The sequence below is a fragment of the Mycetomoellerius zeteki genome, unplaced genomic scaffold (assembly GCF_001594055.1).
Source record: "Mycetomoellerius zeteki isolate Tzet28-1 unplaced genomic scaffold, Tzet1.0 scaffold155, whole genome shotgun sequence".
Lineage (NCBI taxonomy): Eukaryota > Metazoa > Arthropoda > Insecta > Hymenoptera > Formicidae > Mycetomoellerius > Mycetomoellerius zeteki.
In genome coordinates, this window is record NW_017256500.1 from 3,440,486 (window position 1) to 3,455,637 (window position 15,152).

Here is a 15,152-nt window from a genome sequence, read left to right on the forward strand (position 1 = left end):
AGGGGCCCCACGAATCTCTGCCATCGCTACTTCCGCGTTCCATGCTAATTATCGAAAATTTATCCTGAACAGGTCAACCTCTACAGGATGGGAAAGTTATTATAATGGCGCTTAAACAATGTTATATTTTGAAGCAAGAAATATATATATATATAATAAAATAATGAATTATAACAAATCTTATTTACAGAAAAGCTGTAAGATTTTAAAAACAGATCTCCATTGTTTAAAGGTTAAACTTGTAAAGTAGATGACTATAAAGAAGAAATTATGAGTGTAAGAAATATATAAGTGTAAAAAATTCAATGATAAAATACAAATTGTATTTTTATATTAATTGTATTGTAATTTTTGTATATAGTTTAACTATTATAAATTATTATTAATGAGCTAACGCAACGTAATGATTGTTATTATAAATCTTGCGATGACGAGAGAAACAATAATAGATATTATGAAGAATGTAAATCCAGTGCAAACAAATGAGATTAAATTGAAATTCGAAAGTATAGTAAATCTCAATCGAGAAATGGAGGCGATAGCTCGTGATAAATCATCGCGCAAGTGGCGAAGCGGTAACTTACGTTGAAGAGAGTAAAAACGGGAAAGAGGTCGGAAAAGAGAGGGGAAAGATTTCGTTTGAGCGACAAACACCCCGGCAACGAGCATGGCAACAAAAATCCACCGTGGGGTGTCCACGAACTATGGGAAGAAAAATATAACGGCTTGCGGAAGGAGGAATAACGCACGAGTTTACTACGTTCTAAAAGTCCCATAAACCGCCGTACGTCAAACTTTTCAATTTTATGTTTCAGCATTTCGTTTCTTCCTCGTTTCGCCACTTAGGGTTGTCCGCGGTGCCGTCGTACGCCACAACGATCTTTCGCCGTGAAAAAGAAACGAAAATTGTACGATATCTTATGAAACGACGAGAAGAGAGACGAGGTTGGCGCGCACGTTGCAGGAAAGAAGTGAAAATTCGCTGAAAATTATTATTTTTACTTCCTTCCATTATAAAGATCGTTGTACGATGTCGAAAGAAACGAGGTTTCGGGATCTAACCCGCAATCAGCTATTTACGCAAGTACCCACGACCTGATGTACACTACATCCCCATTAGATGCTATCTGTGCTTTCAAAGAGACACGACTAAATCGCTCTGGAAATCGGACGCCCATCCACGTTCCATTATCGTGCGCTATAAGCGATAGTATCCAGGGAACGAGGTGCCAATGACGATCATGGTCACTGGACGCTTTGGCGACATCTCCGAGGCGTTGCGTCACGGCGCGAAAGATAAGAATCTAAATAGAGATCAGCGATCCTTTGAGCATATAATTTGGTTTCCGATGCGGGGACAGCTGTCACACGATCGGATGTTTGGACGCGAGAAAGGAGATAGGCGGGGTGATGATCGTCAACGCGGATGATGACGTTCCCGCACTTTGATCGTAGATTATGTTACTCATGTCGACGAACAGGGGTGTCAAGGCGAGAAGAAAAAAGTTCGTTAAGTTTCGACGAAATCGCATCACGATACTCCCGCTGTGCAGTAACGTTACTCGTTTTGTTCATCGATATTGAAAGAAAAAAAAGAAAAACGTTCATTCTGGTTACTAAATACACCGTTATATTAATTTTATATTAACTATAAAGATATATCGGTAGGTATTAAGTACAATATAGCGTACCATATTATCGATTATAATTAACTCGTTATCTATAATGCCCCCGTATCCCTTAGAGCTCACGTAGTTACAGTATGTTATACCTGCTGAGCGAGGTGAGCGAGAGCCTAAAACAGTTGATGTGCTTAAACAAATGGAGCATCCACTATGCACCTCCGACACAACGAAGCGTTACGATGGGACAGCGATACGATACGAAGGGGTCCGGGGTGAGATGTGGCAAAGGGCCAGAAGGCCGTGTGATGTATTTGTAAAAAGGTGTCGGGTTGGAACTAAGGAGACCCGCTTCAGCGGATGCCCCCGAGGGAGCATAACCGGCGGCGGTGGCGGCAACGGCAGGGAGGTAACAGATAAAAGAGAATCGTATAAAATAGGGTGCGTCGCGAGAAAGCGAGGTGGAGAGGGGGGGTAACGTGCGCGAGGGACGGCGGTGTCCGTCGGTGCCCGTGGGGCACCCCGAAGGTGCGGAAACCCGGGGGACGAGTATGCCAACGCCATTTTGCAGCTCTCGAGGTTGCTGGGTGATGAGAAGAGCGAGATGGCCTGAGATGGGGGCGGCAGGGGGGAATTGTCAACGGGGATAGAGGAACCGAGAGCGAGAGGGTCTCTCGGTCTGATCTGTCAAATTTCATTTCACGCTTCTGAGAGCGGGCGCGACCAGCTCGATAGAGTCAGATACGGATCTGCCGACACCTACCAGCGGCTCCCTTAATCCGCCATTGTCGACTATCGAGGAGAGTCGTATGCTTAATCGAGATATTTTTAAAAGAGAAAGTCACCATAAATCACAATAAAATTATATCATGATAAGGACTCTATTCTGCACCTGTGAAGAGAAACGCCAGAGATCTTCAAGTATTAAAATTAAAACACATTATTTGTCGCGCTCGAAGATAATTTCAAAGTTTTCGCTGAATACTATACATGATATTTTTACTAATAGCTTGTCGTGCAGAGATTGCGGAGAAAAGATCTCGCGAGGTGTAAACGGACATGTCCACTGATAGTTACCTGAGACATTAAATAGAGGCAAAGAGTGGCGCGCGCGACGATAGTCCAGGTTGAGTAGAACCTGCCTATCGATCGTCGAGGACCTTGATGCGTCGTATCGTTCTAGCGTTCGTACGGTCGGTCGGTCGGTCGGTCTCCATGCTGAAAGCTTTGTCACTCGAAGCACGTACTCGGGGCAAAGACCGACGCCGCAAGCTCTCCCCGCGTCTCCGTCTTTCTCTCTCTTTTCCTTTCTCTTGTCCAGCCAACGATCTCGCTCGCTCCTCTTATCACCCTACCTTTCTACAACGCGCCATTGTGTTCCGCCACAGCAGAACCCTGTATATTCCTTGACGCTATGGATTTTCCGAAAGCGTTTCGCTGCTCCGCGAGCCTCGCCCCTTTCCCGACGTGCCTCCGTCAAAGTTTGCGTGATAAGCCAAAAGCCGAACTTTCCTTCTGCCGAAATAGTACCGAAAGTGTCACTGATCGTCCTGAAATCTCCGGAAAAAGTTCTGGGTTATATCAAATAAAAAATGAAATACAGCATTTCTTTTGCTAAGATCTATCATATCGAGCGTATCTTGTTTCCGTGAACTCCGCGCAAAAGTCGCGTCATTCAGTATCGTCGTGTCGAGAACAATGAAAATTCCTTGTATCTTATGTGACGTCATTGTCATTCGCAAGAACGAAGGCGCGAGAACCAAAACGAGCGAGTCGACGGATGGACGATTCGATTCGGTTAGGCGGATGGAAGCCGATCCTATGAGTCAGACAGCGCTGAGAATCCGCGGGATGCTAAACAATGCCTACTACGCTGAGCGACCAAAATCGACAATGGAACGGAGTGTTGAGGATGAAGGCCGTATCGCTATCCTGTTGTTAACGGCATTCATCCACTGTGTGTTTGTAACGATGCTAAATTATTTCTGGTGTCGCTAAGTGCAGCCGCTGGTCTTAGCAGTATAAAATAACGAATGCATAAGGATGTACTTTAACATTTTTTATAAAGCTTCCAATGTTTGCAAATTTTTTTATTTTATAACGAAATATAATATATTATATAATAAGAATAGTATAATGCAAAAATATTATATATGATGATCTATACACGAATAGTATAATACAAAAATATTATATATGATCTGTGTAATAAGAGAAAAAACTGATTTTTTGTTGCGTAGCGGTTAATGCGGATGCCGTGATATACATTTCGTGTGGCTTTGAAAATTTCTCACACTACTTTTCTCGTATGTAGAATTCATCGTCGATAACCGTGGCGTGCCGGCAGGAAATAATAAAGCGATATCCGGAATGGAGGAAATATTACCGGCATATTAGCGAGACCCCGCGGGTGGTCGATGATGGAGGAGAACGAAGAACGAGACAAGAGAGAAAGAACGGTGCCCATAACCGTACACCATACGTCGCCACGGGTCGGTGGTAGGAGCCTAACTGGAGGTCCCTGTTGGGCAATAACGCCCTCCTTCGTAACATAGTGGCACAATAATGTAGGTTCTTTATGCGAGTACAGGGCAAATAGATCACATTGCTGACTAATAAGCCCGTTGGTGTGACCGCGCTCTCTTTCTACATTTCTCTCTTTCTCTCTTCTTTCTTTTTTCTTTTTTCCCCTTCGTTGGACGATAGTTTCCCGCTTTTTCCCGTTTTCTTCCGAAATTCCCGTCGTCTATCAATTGTGTTAGGCATAGGCGTCTCCGGGGGTGTCCACTATTGTAATGATAATGCACTCGGCAATCGATCTGCCTCATTATGTCACCAAACCCTCGAAAAACCTCGCAGAGTCACACGAGACCCACTGAACTCTGTACACCCTATTTTTATGGGAAAAATGCGGTACGAGCGCGATGACCATTCTAAGACGAGTGTCGAAGGTCGTGTCAAGACCTTCGAGGTCCATGGCAGTTCGTCCAAGCTGATTTGTCAGTGATCTTGATATATTTTTACGGCAATTGCTCCAATGGTCTCAAAAGGATTTTGAACATAGCATGAGATTTTATAGATTTTATAGAAAAAAAATTTTATCGTTTACCAATTATCCAAGCGAAAAAAAATTATAACAAAAAAAAATAAAAATTACGTATTTTTAGCAAGATATTACATCTGTAATAATGAGAAATTCTGTAATCTATACACGAACAATAACATTTCGGGTGGGTCATTGACACTGATTAAAGAACGAGTCAGGAAGACAGAATTGCCAGCCTATATTAAATTGCAGACTACCGTAATACTTCGGAACTCCGACCATCTCGATTACCCGTCTAATTATCTGCCGAGTCACGATAGGGCAACCCCATTTTCCTGAAGACGGAATTGCCGTTCCCATCGTCCTTCGAGTCAGCGATGCCGACTACTACCCTCTACCGGGGTCATTGTTACGTCGTTACTACCCTTTAGTACGGCCCTCCAACCAATTTCGGTCCAGGACGATGGGCACGATTTCCGCCTCGCCGTCATGACCGACCGAGAACAGATTTGCGAGTGAACCGTTCCACGAACCGTACGATCGTAGCTTGTCGATATTAATGGACGCGTATCGAACGACGTGCACCGTTTCAGAGATTCAAGGTACTGTCAGTTCTCTCTAGTTATGCCTGGAGAATTTAGAAGTTACTTCGTAAGATATAGGTCGTCGAGAACATCGAGCAAAAGCCAATGCGCGGTAAGTCGATAACATCCAGCCAGGAGGGAGAAACTGCTCGATATTTGCGCCGCACGTCCGATGACAGTTAGTTAATATGCATAGTTAATTTCGTTTGTCTTCGGAAGCAATCGTGCGAAAATACGCGCGGCTTTACGTGTGAGCGTTAGATGCAGTAAGCGGCAGTAGGAACTAAGCTAGGTGGGCTGCAATCAATACTGTTTCGGCATTACGGTGGAAACACTCTCTCCGAAACAGCCTACGTTTCGCCTCTCACGTTGCTGAAGCGGGAGGAAGAGCAACGAGAGAAGAGAGACAAATAGAAGCAGAGAGCAAGAGAGGAGAGACGCGCGCGGGCGAGGGAAACGCGGAGGGACACGATGTTTGTCAAAGAGAGATAGGGTGATGGAGGTTCCGAGGGACGAAGAAGGAGGCCAAGAGGGACAAGGAAGACGAGGGGGCCTCCGACCACGTTTCGTGGTCCGCATACTGATAGGTCCAGTCGTATATACGGAGAGAGCGAGCGGGCGCGTTGGCAAAGCCCAAAACAGAGCTCTTACCGTCTTTGGTAAACCCTGGTCTGGAAAACACCGGCAACGTTGCCGTCGTCATGCCGTTTCCTCTCTTGTCCTCGTCCTGCGACGGGAGGGAGATTCTTCTAAAATTCGAAAATCGAAGCACGCCAGGAGCGATAGAAATCATTTGCGTTCGTGCGAGCGATTTTTAAGCTGGCTACTTCGCGAATTTCTCGACCGTTTAAAGCGCAAATAGCCCGCGTGAATTCCTTATATTATCGCCGACTGGAAGTGAACGTCCTCCAGAACATCGTTCTGCTCGTGCGCGCCCAGGAAATTGAACCCGCGTTTTCAAGCACGCCGTCCGCGCCGGTTCGCAGTAACTTCCCATTAACGGTACGTGAAAATACTCGTATGCCGTTTTAGGCAGACGTTCCCTCGCTTGCCCGCTCGCTCGTACACGACGTTGCATGTTAATCGTGGATGAACAGTTGATAGATTGTTTCAGCGACATGCTGGACTGGACGACGGATCGTCGTCCACGTGTCACGTTATTTATTTCAAGGTATTGCGTATCGCGAAGGTAGCTAAACATATAATTCGTGAGTAGATGGTTGATAAGATGCCGTCTTTCATCGTGTTCGAAATTTTTTGGACAATTACTTTTTTCGAAGTGCTCTTCTGGATGTTTAAAGAGAAAAAAAGAGCGAAAGAGAAAGAGTTAGAGGAGAGAGAGAGAGAGAGAGAGAGAGAGAGAATGAGTGCCAGTTCATATAAGCGGGCGCAGGTAGCCCGAAGCTATGGGGTCGAAAGAGGTGGAGGAGGGTCAGAGTCCCTCTCTCGCGAGCGCATAGTTCGTACAGCCGGTAAGTGGGTACCCACTTCTGAATTGGCTCCCCTCGTTCCACTCGTTGGATCGTCGTTCGCCGAAAATTCGATCATTATGATTGCTTATGATGTAAATGATGCCCCGCGGCAGCAATTGTTTCCACCAGAGCGAGCCTATAGGGCTGCGGGTCCCGACACTATCGCCCTGAAGAGCTGGACAAGGCCACGGGACGCCAAGGAGCGTACCATTGTCATGGCGTTTCGAGTAATAGAATTGGACAGCATTCGAGCAGGTGCGACGAAATCGTCGTCGACTCACTTTGATCGCGTTTGAACTCATAAGCGTTAACGTAGTTTAACAAAAAACACAAATGACAATTTATAGGTGTTCTTATATCTCCCTTTTTTACGTCAATTTCCAAATAATTTCTACTTATTGTACGCTTTCATTTTTTTATATTTTTATCCATATGTTTACTTTACTTGATCGAGAAAAAAAGTGAGGTTTTGCGTATACAGTCGTTAGATATCATGCTTCTTCGCGATGGAAAATCGACTCGTGCACGACTTTGGAGGTAACTAGAAACAGCCCCCCTCGGGAGGGACGAATCCCCGGTTAATTTGCCCTCGGCTTCTTTACGACCGTAATTTTAAATTCCGGTAAAAAAGCGAACTATATTTAGGTGTTCTCTTTAAATAGGCCAAGAGGATCGTTCCACATTGGCTCGAAAACCGAGTCGAACCGATCTCATCCCGCGTGCTCTTCCGTGCCCGCGAATTCACGTACGTAATATACACGTGGAGCGACGTCTCTCGACGTCTTTATATGTGAGTAACGCCTGTGCGTGTATTAGGAGGGGGATCTACCGCCCCGCCGTCGCCTATTATAGTAATTTCACGGTACGATGTCTATTCCCGCGCTCTCCGGAGCAGCAGGACTAATTTCATTAGGGATAAAGATCATCATTATTTTGCGACCATCCCGAAAATTGCCCCGGCATGCCTCTCCTTTCCGCGATTCGATTTTAGAGAATGCGAGCGTTTTAAGTCCCTCGTTCATCTGGCGAAGCGTGCTTTTAAAACCCCTCGTTCTTATTATTCAGCGATAGAAACGACGCTATCTTGATAATCTACCTTGAGTATTTCTCTTTATATCAAGTATATCTAATGTCTTGCAAAAAAAAAAGTAAATTTGTCATGATGATAAAAAATCATTATTTCGCGATCGATTAAACATTAATAATAAGGCGAGTAACAATAACGTGTCCCCTAAAGAGGACGTCACGTTCGTGCGGGATTCGTCGATCATCAAGGAACGAATCTCACGTCCGGTTGGACGGACTGTGCCGCGGTTGTCGTCGTACACGTTGTACACGATCGCGCGATAAATCGACGGTCGATCCGGCGTCACGTAACTCACGTACGCGAGAGCGAGCTTGGCAGCCGGGTTTTTCTTCGGCCAGCAGTCCGGCGCTCGTTGACTGATCGAAAGAATCCTTCGCGAAAGGTAAGCGCGAGTACGAGGAAAGGGAGTACGACGATGGGACTCCTGTGAAAACGAGAGATGGTGCGCACGACAACGGGAAAGTAGGCGCGCCATCCGTCGACGTGACATTCTAACTGATTTTTATCCGTGGACTTCTCTCTCTCTCTCTCTCTCTTTTTCTATCGCGACAGGAAGCGTTTGAAAAATTCCGCGATGTTTGCGCGATGCCGATAATTGCAGGTTTATTAAGCCACACTATCCTGCTCCTCGATAGAAATGAAATCAATCTTTTAAACGACAACTTTTTGCTTTGATAAATGTTTCTATAGAGTATGAATTCGTGTATGTGTATTACTATGAAAAATATTAGAGTTTGGAATTGATATTACTTAATTATCCGCATATATATTTTTATTTTTTTAGCTTAATATTGAAAAAAATATTAAGCAAAATTAACTTTTCTGTTAATAAATAATTTTTTACCTTTTTACTCTCGTGTTTCATAAAGTTCTTATTAAAAATGTAAAAGTAAAAACGAGATAAGCAAAACTGTTCTTTGTTGTTTGAAAAATGTTCGAAATGGTTTTTGAAGTGTCATAATGAAATTCACACAAAAATATGAAAATTTTTATTTTTTAAATTCGATATGGATAGCGTGTATCCATGCACTGATAGAAGAATTAAGTATATTGTATATAATTATAATTAAAGGACTGTGTACTATTTCATAATAATTTAATAATAAACTTAAAAATATTTTCTTAGTATTCAGCTTGATCTCTATTCCAGAGAAATAATTCATCAAGTGTCCATTTCTAAACTTCAGCATTTTGTAAGACATACCGTTTCTTCTAATCAGTGCTCGGATTAAACTCGTGAATGATCGAAAACATTTATAGAAGAAAAATCTGAGAAAACAGACAATTACGAAACATTGTGCGGTAAACCACATTCTTTGGACGCAATGGACATCTTGTAACGCGATATTAAACGAGTTTGCGGCGAACGTAAGGCACACGTGAAAGAGAGACAAGTTACTGCGGTCAACGATCCGTTATTAGTTATTACCTATCACTCCGTAGCTCTGGTGGCTACGATTAATTGTTGCCGTCTAATTGACAAAGTTCTCAGGCTTAGACGTCACATTCTCGGCGCACATCACGCCGCGACGTGGCAGTCCCGCTCTCTTTATTTTTGCTACGACTTGGAGGAAAAAATGCGCGAGTTCCTGCTTCGTTATCAAGATTTCGCTTGGGGATTGTATCCGAAACGAGCTCAAATCGGTGATCGGAGAAAGAGTCAACTCAACGAAACCGCGTTAGATTTATCGAGGTTCTCTATGATTATATCTACCGTTAAACATTTTATCATTCTCCTGGACATGCTCGATAGGGAAAGGAAAACTCCTTGGTGCGCGGATATCGATTTACGAAACCTTAGCGATAAAAGATGCGATTTGTTTTGGGCGTAAATTAATTTGACGTTTTGTAAGACATATACAATAAAATAATGATATAACATGGCAAAAATAAAACGTTTGTCGTATGCGTAGAATTCTTAATTTTCTTTCTTGACAAAATTGTGAAGAAAGATTATGATAAAAGGGTTTTTTTAAATATTTTCATTTTTTTTAGAAATAAATTGACAACAAATTGATTCGTGTTAATTCTTTGATTATTTCTCTATTAATATTAATTCTTATAGAAAATAAAATAATTAAACATGATACGACGAATACGATTACATTATGTTGTGTTGCGTATGGCATTCAATTTTCGTACGTACCTCAACACTATGGAAGGTACGAATACAAATACAGGGAAAGTGGGATGTCGTGGCCACGCATTCTGTCGCGCGGGTCATGGGGTAATTAACCTGGCTCGACGATATCTTTAATTCGTTTGCATCGCGTGACAGATTCTCGGAGACTCATTACGTGATTATTAGTTATTTCCTCGCTGATTTTTTACAAAACGTGGTTCCGCAACTAGCAATCGTGGGTGTAAGTAATTGGAGCATATCAAATTAATGTTAAGAGAAAATGCGAAATTTGCCTTCAGTATCTTAGATATTTAATTTCTTCAAGAAATTGTCTCCAATATCTTAAATACCGAGAAATTTAATCCATATTCCAACTTAGTCTTATTGTACAATTATATTACATAACTATTTTCAAGAGATATTATTAGCATATCTTTTTATTTGATAAAGAAATGATAGCTGAAGTGTAATTAACGTGCTATAAATATACGGTTGACATTTCAGACGTTAGATACTTGGTACATTAATTGTAGCTTGTAAAAGTGTCCATGAAAAATTGTTACGATCATATAAGTTTCAATTATGTAATTCTTTTCATTGCCTTATAATTTCGTACTTTTGAACAAATTCCAATGCATCGTAAATTGACAACGGAATATTACGTGAAAAAGAACTGGATATTTTTCATGCATGCAAAAATTAATTAAAAAATTTTAATAAAACATAAAAGCTCCTTTTTCATCTGAGACCGGAAACAGTTTCGGTCGATCGCGTCAGCGTTTGTCTTAAGTTTTTACTACCCCTATTTCTTTCAAGGGTGCCGTTTAAGCTGGTCGTTTCTGCCCTCGAAAGATTTCGACACGAAGACAACCCCGCGTAGTAGGTAAACGCGCACGCATTGCGGACGACAGCTGTCAAATAAATGTTAAAAAAAGCGCTAGCCGAGCGAAATTTCAAGTGGGACGTGAGGAAGAAGGGTGCGTGCCCACCCCTAGTGAAATACCCTTAGCCCGCGGGGCAAAAGGCTCTGCACAATTTTTCCAGAGTTCGTTCTCCCTGCAGCGGGCGGTCGATAAGTCACCACTAGACTAAACTTCGCGGCAAGGTCGTCGGCCTTGTCTCAAAAATTCGCGTTTGACAAATTTTTTTTCTACATTATCATTCAAATAAAATTATGTAAAAGCGTGTCTCTTATTCTTCTTCCACGGTGAGAAAATTTTATACTAATCTTGGTTGTCACGTGTTAATCAAATAGACCGCTTACTTGAGACAACGATTTATGTTTTCATAATTTTTATTTTGTACAAATTATTGAAGAAAATAATAAATTAATTTGTTAATTAAATTAAAAATTATATTTCATATCATCGATGTAATGTACATATATTGCTCCTTTTTTTCGCGCACAAATAAATATCAAATTGAATTAGATATATCAGACTTCATAAAGCAGAATATCGAATAGACTTCTAAACTGTGATAATTAATTCGTGTCAATAAGATCGTTTCTGATTTGTAAACCTGACACGCGTTCAAATTTTTGAAATAAAAGCGTCAGGACGCTTCGTTACGTTTATTCCGCGGCGTGGAATGCGTTTCATCTTTCTGAATTTAACGAAGTAACGAAAGCTAAAAGTCCCTCGACAGAGTCTTGTGGCGCTAGATACTAAGGAAGGGTGGCGACACAGCGCTGAGGGGCAAATTTTCGAGGGTGGTTTCGCGCGTCAATGGTTTATTAAGAAGCACTTGTTTAAAGGCAGCCCCTTTCAGATCCGACAGCCAATTCGACCACGACGTTTGTGTCACTCGGATATATAAATGGATAGAACGGGCGGAGGTGGCTGACTGGTTCGCTTCGGGCTGCGCGCGGGCGGAGGACGGTCGAATCCACCCCACAGCAATCCGTCGTGTCGCCGTAATTGAAGTTATTGCAATATTGTGTCCTGTCAGCCTCGCTATCCTCCTATCGTCCTATTTCTCTCCATCTCGCGCGATTTGCTTTTCCACCTTCATTGTCTTGGCTATGGTGTCAAGTTTGCCAGATCGCATAACGCGTCGTGAATAATAACTTAAATTAATTTTTCTGTCGCTTCGCAAATGTGGCTTTAATAGACTGTAATTGACTCATTCAAATACTTTTGAAATTTGGACGGTATGTTAAAGAGAATTAAAAAATTCTCAAAGAAAGGGTTCACTTCATGTCACTGATATGTGATATTATCACATATTTATTATCATATTTTAATTATCATGAAATTCAAGCAGTTATCAAATCATTGTGATCCAATCTTGTGAATTGTTGCAACAGTTTTAGTGCATTTGTTGCTTCAGATTTTATCGCTGCAAATTTGCGATATCGCGTATTATCATCAGAAATCACAGAACGAAAGTTCTTTTCGAGAATGCTTTCAGTGCAAGTGCCTAAGGCAAAGTTAACTTTATCCTCGCTTAATCGCCTTTTCGATAGGTACGAGCCGATCCCTTTGTTCAGACAATATCTCCACACGCTACCCCCGCTAATGTATGCACCTCCATCTCACCCTCCGATCCTCGCGATGACTCCGGTACTCCTAACCCTATAGCCGCCACCACCCCATACAGAAAGCGACGGAGACGAGGGAGAGACCTCATACTCGTTCGCCTTTATTGAATTTTGGGACCGTTCCAGTTGGAGAAGAGAAGTACCGCGAGAGAGGAAACGAGAGACGCTGTGCACGCGCGAGGAGAGACGGAGAGGGAAAAAGGGCTCTGGGATGGCCTGTGGGGTGCGAGCCAGAATTAATTCACATCCCGCTGCATTGCTTTTTACGATATAACTGCGGTTTGTTAGTCGTTATTCACGGTACGAATTCAATTTCGTGTCCGGCTCGCCAGCTAGACACAGAAGCGGCAAGCCTTCCGATGCTCTCTCATGTTCTGCGAGAAACTTGCATTCGCCACATGTAATAATAAGCATCAATGAAAAGAAAATGAAAATGTTCTGAAAACTTAAGTTTCAATAACGAATGGGATTATTATAAATAATTATGTTCATAAAGAAAAAGATTTCGAAATATATGAATTTGGAAAGTGTAAATTTTTTTGATAGTTCATACATAAAAAATATTTAACATAAAAATGTTTTTATAAATAGACTATTCAACAAGCTTTCATGAATGACATAATTTAAATATCGATTCTAAATTTTATTTTAAACAAACTATAATTACAAAACAAACTTTAAACAAAATATAATTTTTTGATGTATATCTTGTAACGATTTATGACATATCGATTGTTTGGGAAAATATGTGAGAAGTTCTCGATCGTAAGACATATTCCGGTTAACACGTGGTCCTGTGCGCCACGTGGGAGCCGTGAGTGAAAAATCGAGTGGCGGCAAGCGCGTTACCCATTTCACGTTACGTTAAATTGCTCGTTGGAACGCTGGCGAATGCTTTTCGACCGGTTACGGATGGTGCGATAAAGCACACCGACTAACGCGAGATACGACCAATTAGCTTGTGTGCCAAGTATACGATTTAAGCCGGGTTGGCGGAACCCCGGAGGCATTGCCAAACGACGATTTAAGCCGACATCTTGTGGCAAAGAATGGGATATATCGCATGTGTATATATTATCTGTCTCAGATAACGATCTATGGTATCATTTATCTATCCTGCATCTTAAAGAGTTATTTCTTTATTTTATCTTAATTTTTCTGTAATAAGGTAAAGACTAAATTTGTAGAATGGTATAATGATTTAAAAATTTTTTCATAAATGTTGAATGGTAAATCTTGTTTTATCATTGGGGAATAATTTTATTTAATAATCTTTTTATGCTTGTAGTTGTTTCAATAAACTACGATTACAGAATAATTATAAATAAGTAACACTCTTACCTCACGTGATCATTATCGGTGTCGAAGCAATGTCTTCTTAGACTTTTTTCTATCCTTTTTTATCCTCTTCTTTCTCCTCTTTTTCTATCCTAAGAATCGTCTACCATTTCTCCTTTTCTACATCCCTTCCAATCACAGTTGACATCCCCACCACCCATCATAGAAATCCCTGCGGTCAGGAAGGGAAGGGGCACGGACTACCACGTGAGCCATGTGACCGCACGAGACACGCAACGATATACTGTCACACGCGATGCGTCCAGCCACTTTCTTTCGTTTACCGTCCCGCCATTTTATCTCGATCCACTCGATTCACGATATCTCCTCTTCGTTGAATCTCCGCTCTTTTGTTTCCTTTTCTTCGTATCCCATGGAAAACGAACGGCGAACACGTGTAGCGAATTTCCTCCGCTCTTTGACCTCTGTCTCCCTCTCTACCTCTCTGTATTTTTTTTATTTCTCTCCCCCCTCTCTCGTTGTTCTCGCGGCTGCTGCCGAGAAGCGTGCTTTGCCAGCGACTACTATCTGCCGCGTAGCGAGTCGACCGCGGGACTTTGGTATACTGGGAGTATGGTAAGTAGATACACCCCTGCCACCGCCACCCCCTCCCCCCGTCCCCTCAGGGAACCCATGCGTTCCCCCGCTGCCTCCCGCCAGGCCCCGCCGTCGGCCTCCCCCGTTCACCGATCTCCCGCCGTCGCAGTTGCTACCGCGTTGTCCTCTCACCACTCTCCTATCCGGCGAACCGTGCTTTGCCGCCCCTCTTGCACCGCCTCCACGTTTTGCTCGCGAGGCTCCAGGGACGTATCAACCGTCGATTTATCGGAATTCCGCTTTTTTATGAACCTACTAGGCAAACCTCGATATCTCGTAACGACAACCCCGTTGCATCTCGAACAAATCGACCTACCCTTAACTTATAGGATATAAAGATATCGCGTCAATACTAACGTTCTAGAATATATTTTGATGCTCACCATACACACACAATCTGACATTTTTAATAAATTTATAAATGATAACAAAATAAATAATAAGTAATAATACAATCAACTATCTTGAACTTTCTGATCAAACACTTTATCGTCTAATGTCACTTGAGACATTTAAGTTTTTATAATGCCGTGTAGTATGTAATCTTCATGGATATATATTTATACGTGCAACGTACATTCTTCATCTTCAGTTAGACAATGAGAAACATAGATAGAGAAGATTCCACAAGGTATCACTGGTATTACCAAAGTAACATCGATCAATTTTTTTGGCATCGATAAACAGCTGAATTCGGGTACGATGAGGGAAGGCGCACGGCCCTGAACGATCGCCACCACTA

General features: G+C 42.3%; 1 long non-coding RNA gene across 1 annotated transcript in view; it reads right to left on the reverse strand.

Annotated features, from left to right (window-relative positions):
• LOC108720711 (uncharacterized) overlaps positions 1-14,359 on the reverse strand; it is a 153,869-nt gene extending 139,510 nt beyond the window's left edge. Inside the window, exon 1 of the long non-coding RNA XR_001936538.1 lies at positions 13,817-14,359. This is a non-coding gene — a long non-coding RNA (uncharacterized lncRNA). The remainder of the gene's footprint in view (positions 1-13,816) is intronic.
• Positions 14,360-15,152: the final 793 nt, after the last annotated feature.